The sequence below is a fragment of the Salmo trutta genome, chromosome 5 (genome assembly GCF_901001165.1).
Source record: "Salmo trutta chromosome 5, fSalTru1.1, whole genome shotgun sequence".
Lineage (NCBI taxonomy): Eukaryota > Metazoa > Chordata > Actinopteri > Salmoniformes > Salmonidae > Salmo > Salmo trutta.
Genome location: NC_042961.1, coordinates 22,247,680 through 22,260,768, shown reverse-complemented (window position 1 = coordinate 22,260,768; position 13,089 = coordinate 22,247,680). Strand labels below are relative to the sequence as shown.

Sequence of the window (13,089 nt, the reverse complement as noted above, 5' to 3'; positions counted from 1 at the left end):
AACTGCTGTAATGAAGTAACTAATAAAACCTAATTTCAAACATTTGCCAAAATACAATTGGTGGGAAACCACCATTCTAAACAGTGCTCCTAATGCAAGTGGTTCCATATGTGACAGATTAAAATCTCCATTAGAAACGTAGAAAGAGGGGGACTAGGATAGGTTGCTAATATATACCACTTTTTAATATGAAAACCAACAAGAGAGAAATGCAATCGTAATGGCATGAGGAATTCTTCATAAAATCATTGAAGCAAGGTAAGACATTCCTCATTATTTGAAGTAAAGTCAAATAGAGGTCGACCGATTATGATTTTTCAATGCCGATACCGATTATTGGAGGACCGAAAAAGATGATACCGATTAATCGGCCGATTTTTATTTGTATTTATTTATTTATTTATAATAATGATAATTACAACAATACTGAATGAACACTTATTTTAACTTAATATAATACATCAATAAAATCAATTTAGCCTCAAATAAATAATGAAACATCTTCAATTTGGTTTAAATAATGCAAAACAAAGTGTTGGAGAAGAAAGTAAAAGTGCAATATGTGCCATGTAAAAAAGCTAAGGTTTAAGTTCCTTGCTCAGAACATGGGAACATATGAAAGCTGGTGGTTCCTTTTAACATGAGTCTTCAATATTCCCAGGTAAGAAGTTTTAGGTTGTAGTTATTGTAGGAATATTTCTCACTATACGATTTGTATTTCATATACCTTTGACTATTGGAAGTTCTTATAGGCACTTTAGTATTGCCAGTGTAACAGTATAGCTTCCGTCCCTCTCCTCGCTCCTACCTGGGCTCAAACCAGGAACACATCGACAACAGCCACCCTCGAAGCAGCGTTACCCATGTAGAGGAAGGGGAAACAACTACTCCAAGTCTCAGAGCGAGTGACGTTTGAAACGCTATTAGCGCGCACCCCGCTAACTAGCTAGCCATTTCACATCGGTTACACCAGCCTAATCTCGGGAGTTGACAGGCTTGAAGGGGTGGGTATAATTTGTGGAATGTTCCAACAGGAATCTGTTCCAAAAAACGTAAAGTAAAAAGTTGCCAACCAACAACGCATACAAAGTAGCAACGCATACAAACCTAGCTAACTAGCTGCCGAATAGGCATCAACTCACCACGTAGCTTATTCTTAATGTTTGTCTATAGGCAACCAGAGTGAGGACAGACATTGTTCGGAATAAACGTGATGAGTGAAAAACGCAATGAAATAGACCACTCACTACCCGGTATCTTATTCTGCAGCTATACAACTTTGTATGCGTTGTTTTTTGGCAACCTTGTTATTTACGAAGTTTTTGGAATAGATTCCTGTTGGAACGTTCCACAAATTATACCCTCCCGGTTTGAAGTCATAAACAGCTTGAAACACAGCGAAGAGCTGCTTGCAAAACGCACGAAAGTGCTGTCTGAATGAATGCTTACGAGTTATGTTATGTCAATGTTATGTCATAATTACGTAAAATTGTGGCAAATTAGTTCGCAACGAGCCAGGCGGCCCAAACTGTTGCATATACCCTGACTCTGAGTGCAATGAACGCTAGAGATATGACACAATTTCATGTTAGCAGGCAATATTAACTAAATATGCAGGTTTAAAATATATACTTGTTTATTGATTTTAAAGGAAAGCATTGATGTTTATGGTTAGGTACATTGGTGCAGCAACAGTGCTTTTTTCGCAAATGCGCTTGTTAAATCAACAACCCGTTTGGCGAAATAGGCTATCATTCAATGATAAATTAACAGGCACCGCATCGATTATATGCAACGCAGGACACGTTAGATAAACTAGTAATATCATCAACCATGTGTAGTTAACTAGTGATTATGTTAAGATTGATAGTTTTTTATAAGTTTAATGCTAGCTAGCAACTTACCTTGGCTTCTTGCTGCCCTCGCGTAACACGTAGTCAGCCTGCCATGCAGGCTCCTCGTGCGTTGGATTGGATTAGTAACCGGAAGGTTGCAAAAACGAATCCCCGAATCCCCCCTGAACAAGGCAGTTAACGTTCCTAGACCGTCATTGAAAATAAGAACGTGTTCTTAACCTGTTAGGGCTAGGGGGCAGTATTTACACGGCCGGATAAAAAACGTACCCGATTTAATCTGGTTACTACTCCTGCCCAGTAACTAGAATATGCATATAATTATTGGCTTTGGATAGAAAATACCCTAAAGTTTCTAAAACTGTTTGAATGGTGTCTGTGAGTATAACAGAACTCATATGGCAGGCAAAAACCTGAGAAGATTTCATGCAGGAAGTGGCCTGTCTGACAAGTTGTGTTTCATCTTGGCTCTGTTTATTGAAGACTGAGGATCTTAGCTGTAACGTGACACTTCCTACGGCTCCCATAGGCTCTCAGAGCCCGGGAAAAAGCTGAACGATGTCGAGGCAGCCTCTGGCTGAAACACATTATCGCCTTTGACAAGTGGCCGATCAGAGGACAAAGGGCTTAGGCGCGTGCCCGAGTCGACCCCCGTGATTTATTTTCTTTCGTCTGTTTACCTAATTGCAGATTCCCGGTCGGAATATTATCGCTTTTTTACGAGAAAAATGGCATAAAAATTGATTTTAAACAGCGGTTGACATGCTTCGAAGTACGGTAATGAAATATTTAGAAATCTTTTGTCACGAAATGCACCATGCGCGTGACCCTTATTTACCATTCGGATAGTGTCTTGAACGCACGAACAAAACGCCGCTGTTGGAACATAACTATGGATTATTTGGGACCAAACCAACATTTGTTATTGAAGTGGAAGTTCTGGGAGTGCATTCTGACGAAGAACACCAAAGGTAATCAAACTTTTCTAATAGTAAATCGGAGTTTGGTGAAGGCTAAACTTGCTGGGTGTCTAAATAGCTAGCCCTGTGATGCCGGGCTATCTACTTAGAATATTGCAAAATGTGCTTTCACCGAAAAGCTATTTTAAAATCGGACATATCGAGTGCATAGAGGAGTTCTGTATCTATAATTCTTAAAATAATTGTTATGCTTTTTGTGAACGTTTATCGTGAGTAATTTAGTAAATTGCTAGTAAATTCGCCGGAAGTATGCTAGTTCTGAACGTCACATGCTAATGTAAAAAGCTGTTTTTTGATATAAATATGAACTTGATTGAACAAAACATGCATGTATTGTATAACAATGTCCTAGGGTTGTCATCTGATGAAGATCATCAAAGGTTAGTGCTGCATTTAGCTGTCTTCTGGGTTTTTGTGACATTATATGCTAGCTTGAAAAACGGGTGTCTGATTATTTCTGGCTGGGTACTCTGCTGACATAATCTAATGTTTTGCTTTCGTTGTAAAGCCTTTTTGAAATCGGACAGTGTGGTTAGATAACGAGAGTCTTGTCTTTAAAATGCTGTAAAATAGTCATATGTTTGAGAAATTGAAGTAATAGCATTTCTAAGGTATTTGAATAACGCGCCACAGGATTCCACTGGCTGTTACGTAGGTGGGACGATTTCGTCCCGCCGGCCCTAGAGAGGTTAATCTGACTTGCCTAGTTAAATAAAGGTGTAAAAAAATAATAAAAAATGTCCCTCAAAAAAATACAAAAAAATAAAACCAAAAGAAAAAATAATAAAAATTTAACAAAAAATAAAGAAATGCCCCCCCCCCCAAAAAAACAATAATATATATATATAAAAAAAAAGCCAAATCGGTGGCCAAAAATACCGATTACCGATTGTTATGAAAACTTAAAATCGGCCATTCCGATTAAATCGGTCGACCTCTAAAGTCAAACGTTCAGGTTTCAAACAATTACACTGCACATTTAAAGTGTGCCTACCGTTGACTATAGCCTATGCATACCAATGGCGAATGGGAGACGCGCTTTAATTACGAGTTAAGAAAAAAATTGCTCTTTTTAATCTTGGTCATAAAAACAGTTTAACACGCGATTGCATTTAGAATTGTTATTTGTTGCGCAATGACTGGGCTTACAAAAGCATGTTTCACTCCAGTACCAGCTGCTCACACGCTGTCTGACAGGTGATAGGCCATTCTGCTCCTCAAACTAGCCTCTGTATTCTGTGCGCTTGTGATAAGATACATGACGACTAATGAAAATACACACGGGCCAATTGAAATGATCCACTAAAATATGCAAATTAACCTAGAGACCGATAAGCATGACGGGTCAAATGTATTTTGGGCGGCCAACCGATTAACATCCCTAGTCAGGACAACAAATCTGCTAGTAGCTACTGTATGGCAGACAGCATCTCTACGGTTGTCAATCGACTGACCTTGAAGACGGGAAGATGAGGGGAGGAGGGGCAAGTGACGCATTTTATTAGGACACATTTTGGAATAATGGGTATAGGCCTAGCAGTTCAGTGGTTTGAACTGACCACACATAGGCTTAATTCTTAATACTTACAGACTGGTTTGGCATTCCAAGATGTAACCAGACAACAGAAGAAAAACACACCTAGCCTTGACTGTAGCTGCCAGGTTGTAAATATTGTGTGTGTTAGCTGTACATTCAGGTAACTGCCAAAATAAAGGAAACACCAACAAAGTGTCTTAATAGGGCATTAGGCCACCACGACCGGGAATAGCTTCAATGCTCTTTGGCAAAGACTCTACGAATGTCTGGAACTCTATTGGAGGGAAAATGCTGTCTCAGGTGCCGCTCCAGAATCTCCCATAACACCATGCCAAAACCGGACACCAAAGTGCGCAAATTGATTTTGTCCCCCCCACACCAAACGCAATCACGGCACGCAGGTTGAAATATCAAAACAAACTCTGAACCAATTATGACAGTGACATTGCGCCGACAGAGATGGTCGCTTCGCGTTCTTAGGAAACTATGCAGTATTTTGTAATTTTATGTATTATTTCTTACACCGTTACCCCAGGAAATCTTAAGTCTTATTACATACAGCTGGAGGAACTATTGGATATAAGAGCAACGTCAACTTATCAACATTACGAGCAGGAATACGACTTCCTGAAGCGGATCCTCTGTTTGGACCACCACCCAGGACAATGGATCGGATCCCAGTAGGCAACCCAAAACAACGGCGACACAGAAGGGGCAGACGGAGCGGTCTTCTGGTCAGGCTCCGTAGACAGGCACATCGCTCACCTCTCCCAAGTATACTACTCACCAATATCCAGTCTCTTGACAACAAGGTAGATGAAATTCGAGCAAGGGTTGCCTTCCAGAGAGACATCAGAGATTGTAACAGTCTCTGTTTCACGGAAACATGGATCACTCGGGATATGTTATCAGAGTCGGTACAGCCACCCAGTTTCTTCACGCATCGCGCCGACAGAAGCAAACATCTCTCTGGTAAGAAGAAGGGTGGGGGTGTATGCCTTATGATTAATGAGTCGTGGTGTGATCATAACATATAGGAACTCAAGTGCTTTTGTTCACCTGACCTAGAATTCCTTACAATCAAATGCCAACCGCATTATCTACCAAGAGAATTTTCTTCGATTATAATCACAGCCATGTATACACCCCCCCTCCCCTCCCCTCCCCTCCCTCCAAGCGGACACCTCGACGGCCCTGAAAGAACTTCATTGGACTCGGTGTAAACTGGAAACCACATATCCTGAGGCTGCATTTTTATTGTAGCTGGGGATTTTAACAAAGCTAATCTGAAAACAAGGCTCCCTAAATTTTACCAGCATATCGAATGCGCGACCTGGGATGGCAGCATTCTGGATCACTGCTACTCTAACTTCCGCGACGCATACAAAGCCCTCCCTCGCCCTCCTTTTGGCAAATCTGACCACGACTCCATTTTGTTACTCCCAGCCTATAGACAGAAACTAAAACAGGAAACACCTGTGCTCAGGTCTGTTCAACGCTGGTACGACCAATCTGATTCCACACTTCAAGATTGCTTCAATCACGTGGACTGGGATATGTTCCGGATAGCCTCAGACAACAACATTGATGTATACTCATTCGCGCAAAACTGAAAGCACGAACCACTGCTTTTAATCATGGCAAGGTGACCGGAAACATGACCGGATACAAACAGTGTAGCTATTCCCTCCGCAAGGCAATCAAACTAGCTAAGCGTCAATATAGAGACAAAGTATAGTCGCAATTCAATGGCTCAGACACGAGACGTATGGGGCAGGGTCTACAGTGAATCACGGATTACAAAAAGAAAGCCAGCCCCTACGAGGACATCGATGTCTTGCTCGCAGACAAACTAAACAACTTCTTTGCTCGCTTTGAGGACAATAGTGCCAATGACACAGCCCGCTACCAAAACCTGCGGGCTCTCCTTCACCGCAGCCAACGTGAGTAAAACATTTAAACGTGTTAACCCTCGCAAGGCTGCCGGCCCAGACGGCATCCCTAGCCGCGTCCTCAGAGCATGCACAAACCAGCTGGCTGGTGTGTTTACGGACATATTAAATCAATCCCTATCCCAGTCTGCTGTTCCCACATGCTTCAAGAAGGCCACCATTGTTCCTGTTCCCAAGAAAGCTAAGGTAACTGAGCTAAACGACTATCGCCCCGTAGCACTCACTTCCGTCATTATGAAGTGCTTTGAGAGACTAGTCAAGGATCATATCAACTCCACCCTACCGGATACCCTAGACCCACTCCAATTTGCTTACCGCCCCAATAGGTCCACAGACGACGCAATCACAATCACACTGCCCTAACCCATCTGGACAAGAGGAATACCTATGTAAGAACGCTGTTCATCGAATACACCTCAGCATTTAACACCATAGTACCCTCCAAACTCATCATTAAGCTCAAGACCCTGGGTCTCGACCCCGCCCTGTGCAACTGGGTCCTGGACTTCCTGACGGGCCACCCCCAGGTGGTGAGAGTAGGAAATAACATCTACACCCGCTGATCCTCAACACTGGGGCGCGTTCTCAGCCCTCTCCTGTACTCGCTGTTCACCCATGACAGCGTGGCCATGCACGCCGCCAACTCAATCATCAAGTTTGCAGACGACACTCCAGTGATAGGCTTGATTACCAACAACGACGAGACGGCGTACAGGGAGGAGGTGAGGGCCCTCGGAGTGTGGTGTCAGGAAAATAACCTCACACTCAACATCAACAAAACAAAGGAAATGATCATGGACTTCAGGAAACAGCAGAGGGAGCACCCCCCATCTATCCACATCGACGGGACAGTAGTGGAGAAGGTGGAAAGTTAAGTTCCTCGGCGTACACATCACGGACAAACTGAAATGGTCCACCCACACAGACAGCGTGGTGAAGAAGGCGCAACAGCACCTCTTCAACCTCAGGAGGCTGAAGAAATGTGGCTTGTCACCAAAAACACTCAAACTATTACAGATGCACAATCGAGAGCATCCTGTCGGGCTGTATCACCACCTGTTACGGCAACTGCTCCGCCCACAACCGTAAGGTTCTCCAGAGGGTAGTGAGGTCTGCACAACGCATTACCGGGGGCAAACTACCTGTCCTCCAGGACACCTACACCACCCGATGTCACAGGAAGGCCAAAAAGATCATCAAGGACAACAACCACCTGAGCCACTGCCTGTTCACCCCACTATCATCCAGAAGGCGAGGTCAGTACAGGTGCATCAAAGCTGGGACAGAGAGACTGAAAAACAGCTTCTATCTCAAGGCCATCAGACTGTTAAACAGCCATCACTAACATTGAGTGGCTGCTGCCAACCTACTAACTCAAATCTCTAGCCACTTTAATAATTAAAAATTGGATGTAATAAATGTATCACTAGTCACTTTAAACAATGCCAATTTATATAATGTTACATACCCTACATTACTCATCTCATATGTATACTGTACTCTATACCATCTACTGCGTCTTGCCTATGCCGCACGGCCATCGCTCATCCATTTATTTACATGTACATATTCTTATTCATTCCTTTTACACTTGTGTGTATAAGGTGGTTGTTGTGAAATTGTTAGATATTACTGCACGGTCAGAACTAGAAGCACAAGCATTTCGCTACACTCGCATTAACATCTGCTAACCATGTGTATGTGACCAATAAAATTTGATTTGATTAATTTGGGGACAGGTCAAAAAGCATTAAACATTTATGGGAATTTAGCTAGCTAGCTTGCAGTTGGTAGCTAATTTGTCCTATTTAGTTAGCTAGCTAATTTGTCCCTGGACATAAACATTGAGTTGTTATTTTACCTGAAATGCACAAGGTTCTCTACTCCGACAATTAATCCACACATAAAACGGTCAACCGAATCATTTCTAGTCATCTCTCCTCCTTCCAGGCTTCTTTTTCTTCTTTGGACTTTATATGGCGATTGGAAACTAACTTTCATAATAAGGTGCATTACCACAACCGACCTCAGTTCATCATTCAATCACCCACCTGGGTATATGTTCCTAAAAACCAATGAGAAGATGGCACGTGGGTATACGTTTCTAAAAACCAATGAGGAGATGGGAGAGGCAGGACTTGCATTGCGTTCTGCGTCGTAAATAGAGTGAACTTATATTTTAGCGCCTGGCAACGCAGACGTTCATTGGCGCGCGTGAGCAGTGTGGGTGCAATGATTGAATAACATGCATGTGTACATTTATTTTTGCAATGCTCGCGCACGCGACAAGTCCGGTTTGGGCATTGCTAACGTGCGCTAATGTGACTAGAATGACATAAGTAACAACAACATTCCAGGACATAGACATGTCTTATTTGTGCAGAAAGCTTAAATTATTGTTAATCTAACTGCACAGTCCAATTAACAGTAGCTATTACAGTGAAAAGAATACCATGCTATTGAGGAGAGTGCACAACAAACTTTTATCACGGCACTTGGTTTGATACATTCACCTCTGATTTGTCATCCTGAGGGTCCCAGAGATAAAATGTAGCATAGTTTTGTTTGATAAAATCAATTTTTATATTCAAATGTAGGAATTGAGTTCTAAAGTTTGAACCCCTACTGTTTCTGGTCCAGTGGGAGTGCAAGCTTCCCACAAAACAAGCCTCACTGTATCCCTGTCAACAGGACCCCTCCCCCTCTTCCAGAGACTAGCCCTGTGTCACCCTCAACCACTACCTCTATAAGGAGAGAAGATCCCGGTTGCTTTCTTAAAGTCACACCACTCTTGAGTCTATGAGTGATGATTCAGGAGAAAAAGTTGGACACAAAAGTAGACCGGCAAAAATTGGGAAACTCACCAACTCGCCTTAAGTCGTGTTTAAAAGTGAGGACGTGAAATACATTGGGTTCAACATCCTCTGTGAACATATGGTAGCAATTTGCTCGAGTAGACTCCCTGACTCTGTTTGAAGGTCTGCCGGCGGAGTGCGCAAACTCAGTCTTTTTTGTTTTTTTCCTCAAACAAAAACAAAAGAACATATAAGCCACTGGTCAGTTCATTGTCATCTCATCTTTTATACATGTTTAAACGGTGAACTAAGATGGTGACCTCATATATATATATATATATAAATAAATAAAATATATATCTATATAAAAACAACATCCCCGCCCAAAAATAACCCATTCTAGATGTTCTCTCATGGTGGGAATCACTCCACCCATGGAAAACTCACAGATGTGTAAACCTCCGGGAGCATGTGCAATCAGGTCCTTTCCTGCTCTTATTCCTCCAGTTATTAATCACATCAGCAGACAGCTCCAATGACCCAATCTGCGCCTGCAATTAAGAGCCGGGTAACCACCCGCTGATTGGCCAGCTCTGTCTGCCGGGAGAGGTCAGGGTTTAATCTCCTCAGAGGGGGAGGGGTATAATCAGGTTGTGTGGTAATCACCGGTGCCCTCCGCAGAGAAACAAACATTTGTTAGGTTAAAGAAAAAGGCTTGGAGAAGGAATCCAAACAGAGATGTATTCACCAACCAAGCATGTGCCCACAACACATCTTGCACAAATTACACACCGTATGGGGTTGAACATGTATCATCACAAGTATAATCTGAAGCAGGAGTGATCCCCCTGACTCACTGTAGCAGCCAGAGAGAGCAGCCTTACCTCACTGGGGGATCCATGGTGCGGGGGCATGTTGAGGAAGCTTGTACAGAGACCAGCGTTGGTGCTGGGGGTCATACAAATCCATAGGGATAGAGAACATATTGATGCTGGAGATAGAAATCCAGCATGGCACCATGGAGACCTGAGCAGGAGAGAGTGTGAAACTCAAGTTAGTCACGCACCAAGCAAATGGGACTTACAGCACTTGGGACGTTGTAAATGGACCAAAGTGTGTCAACGACAGGTTGGGAAGGACTGCATATCACGAGTCTTGATATGTCTGCATGAAAATAAAAGTTTTGATTTAACCAAACAGTTCCATTTTATTTCTGCCCTAAAATTTTACGCACAAACCCTATAGTCAAATAAAGCAGGCCAAGGGGGTTGCTGGGCAACCCAAGCTGTGCGGAGGTATCAGATGACGGGGCAGGAGCTGCGGCACAGCGCTGCAGACAGACTGTCACCGGGGCCCAGAGCCCAGGGACCCAGCCGCAGTACACTACGACCTACACTGATGGAAAGACATTACACATTACTGCAGCCCACAACTAACATCTTCCAACTTTAAAAGTCATTAGCAGAGCCGGATCGGTGTGTGTGTGTGTGCGTGTGTGTGTGTAATTACCGCCACTTCAGCATCACCGTCTCCAGAAGGACGCCGCCTCAGAGACGGAGGCCAGTTCAAACAGGAATATAAGAGCTGAAGCTCTTAGATAGAGGGCTTATCAAAGTGTGATTTCTGTGTCTGACAAATTAATGCTGGATACTCATACATTGACTCACTTGTGTGATTAGTCAAGTCTGTAAATAACAAAAACGCAATATGTAACTTTTTGGGCGACCCAACCAAATTCATTAGAAATCTGCATTATAGATCTGTCACTTATTGAAAGCAAGTCTAAGAAGGGTAGATCCGTTCTGTGCACGTTATTTCTATGCCTCCCATTTTTAAGTTCTCTTTTTATGTCTTGTACATTCGGTTTTGTACACCAGCTTTAAAAAACAGCTGAAAATACAATATTTTTGGCTATGGAAAATATATTTCCCAGCGGTTTAGATGGTACAATGATTCTCTACACTGTACTTGATTGTTGTCACAACTGAAATTAGGCAAACTACTAGAATGTTAGCAACCAGGAAATGGCAGAGGGATTTCTTCATAGTGGATCTTTAGGTTTAGCCTTTCAAAACAACTTTAGGCCTTGCCTACATGAGCCTGAAAACATACTAGGGACAAAGAGTGTCAGTCACTTCCCTGTACAATACCAGGGAATCCTCATTTAGCTCACATTTTCAGACATTTCAGCACAGATAACCCAACAGCACATTTGGACACACAAACATCTGATTTTAGACCCAAGGGATGTGCTATTCCAGGGGGTGGCAGAGGAGGTTGTCCATGGTGCGAGCCAAAAGCCCCTGCTGTGGCTGGGAGATAAGTGGAGCAGCATGGTCTGGATGTGGCCCAGCAGCCTGAGAGCCAGGAACTGCTCTCAGCACCAACACAGGGGCTATTCTTCCACATGGGAGCGCTCCTTGTGACTCAAAGGGCCTTTTAGTCCATGAGCCAGACCCCCAAATTTGGGCCATTGGGCTCACTTGGGCCGACGATGTCTAAGTGATTTTATTGAAGCTCTGTCCCTAGAGTTGGAAAATGTGTGATAGCAGTACATCAATGGTAGCATTCTCTGTGCTACTCTTTTTCATCCCATAGGGATCAGTATACAACAAGCTATTGTTCACTTCAATAATATATCATTGGAAAGCTTAGATTCACAGCTATCAGACACATTTTTGGAACGTTCAAGTCAATAGAACCTTGACCTCTAGGGTACATAACTTATATTTACAAAATTATGTGGACACCCCTTGAAATTAGTGGATTCGGCTTTTTCAACCACTACCGTTGCTGACAGGTGTATAAAATTGAGCATAGAGCCATGCAATCTCCAGAGACAAACATTAACAGCACAACGACCTTACTGAAGAGCGCCGTGTCAACGTGGCACCGTCATAGGATGTTACCTTCCAAACAAATCAGTTCATCAAATTTCTGCCCTGCTAGAGCTTCCCCGGTCAACTGGGAGTGTTGTTGTGAAGTGGAAAAGTCTAGGAGCAACAACGCTCAGCCGGGAAGTTGTAGGCCACACAAGCTCAAGAACAGGTCCGCCGAGTGCTGAAGCATGTAAAAATTGTCTATCATCGGTTGCAATACTCACTACCGAGTACCAAGCTGCCTCTGGAAACAACGTCGGCACAAGAACTGTTCGTCGGGAGCTTAATGAAATGGGTTTCCATGGCCGAGCAGCCACACACAAGCCTAAGAGCACCATGCGCAATGCCAAGTGTCGGCTGGAGTGGTGTAAAGCTCGCCGCCATTGGACTCCGGAGCAGTTCAAGTGAAGGGAAATCTTAACCCTACAGCATACAATGACATTTAGATAATTCTGTGCTCCCAACTTTGTGGCAACAGTTTGGGGAAGGACCTTTCTGGTTTCAGCATGACAATGATCCTGTGCACAAAGCGAGGTCCATACAGAAATGGTTTGTCGAGATCGGTGTGGAAGAACTTGACTGGCCTGCACAGAGCCCTGACCCCATCGAACACTGATGAATTGGAACACTGACTGCGCGCCAGGCAGAATGCGCCAACATCAGTGCCCGACCTCACTAATGCTCGTGGCTGAATGGAAGCAAGTCCCTGCAGCAAATGTTCCAACATCTAGTGGAAAGCCTTCCCAGAAGAGTGGAGGCTGTTATAGCAGCAAAGGGGGGACCAACTCTTTATTAATGCCCATGATTTTGGAATGAGATGTTCGACAAGCAGGTGTCCACATGCACTACATGACCTAAAGTATCAGAATTATCTGTATAAGTTGCTCAAAAAAAGGAAACACACAATACATTTTAACCTTTGACAAGTGGATCTGGAAATGTCACTGAAAGCACACCAGCTACAACTCTTGTTTAAAAATAACCCATATTGTGCCATTGACGTTAGAATGTTGGAAGCTTAGCCATAGAATTCCATGTGGTGGGGCAGTTTTTGGATTGTAACTTTGGTGATAAAGGCACCACATTTGACACT

The 13,089-nt window shown here is 43.3% G+C and overlaps 1 protein-coding gene across 2 annotated transcripts in view; it reads right to left on the bottom strand.

Moving 5' to 3' along the window:
• LOC115193873 (bone morphogenetic protein receptor type-1A) overlaps positions 1–13,089 on the bottom strand; it is a 72,506-nt gene that overhangs the window by 42,393 nt on the left and 17,024 nt on the right. For both annotated transcript variants that reach the window (XM_029752987.1, XM_029752986.1), the window contains exon 2: positions 10,002–10,143. The gene's annotated coding sequence lies outside the window, so the exon portion shown is untranslated. The remainder of the gene's footprint in view (positions 1–10,001; positions 10,144–13,089) is intronic.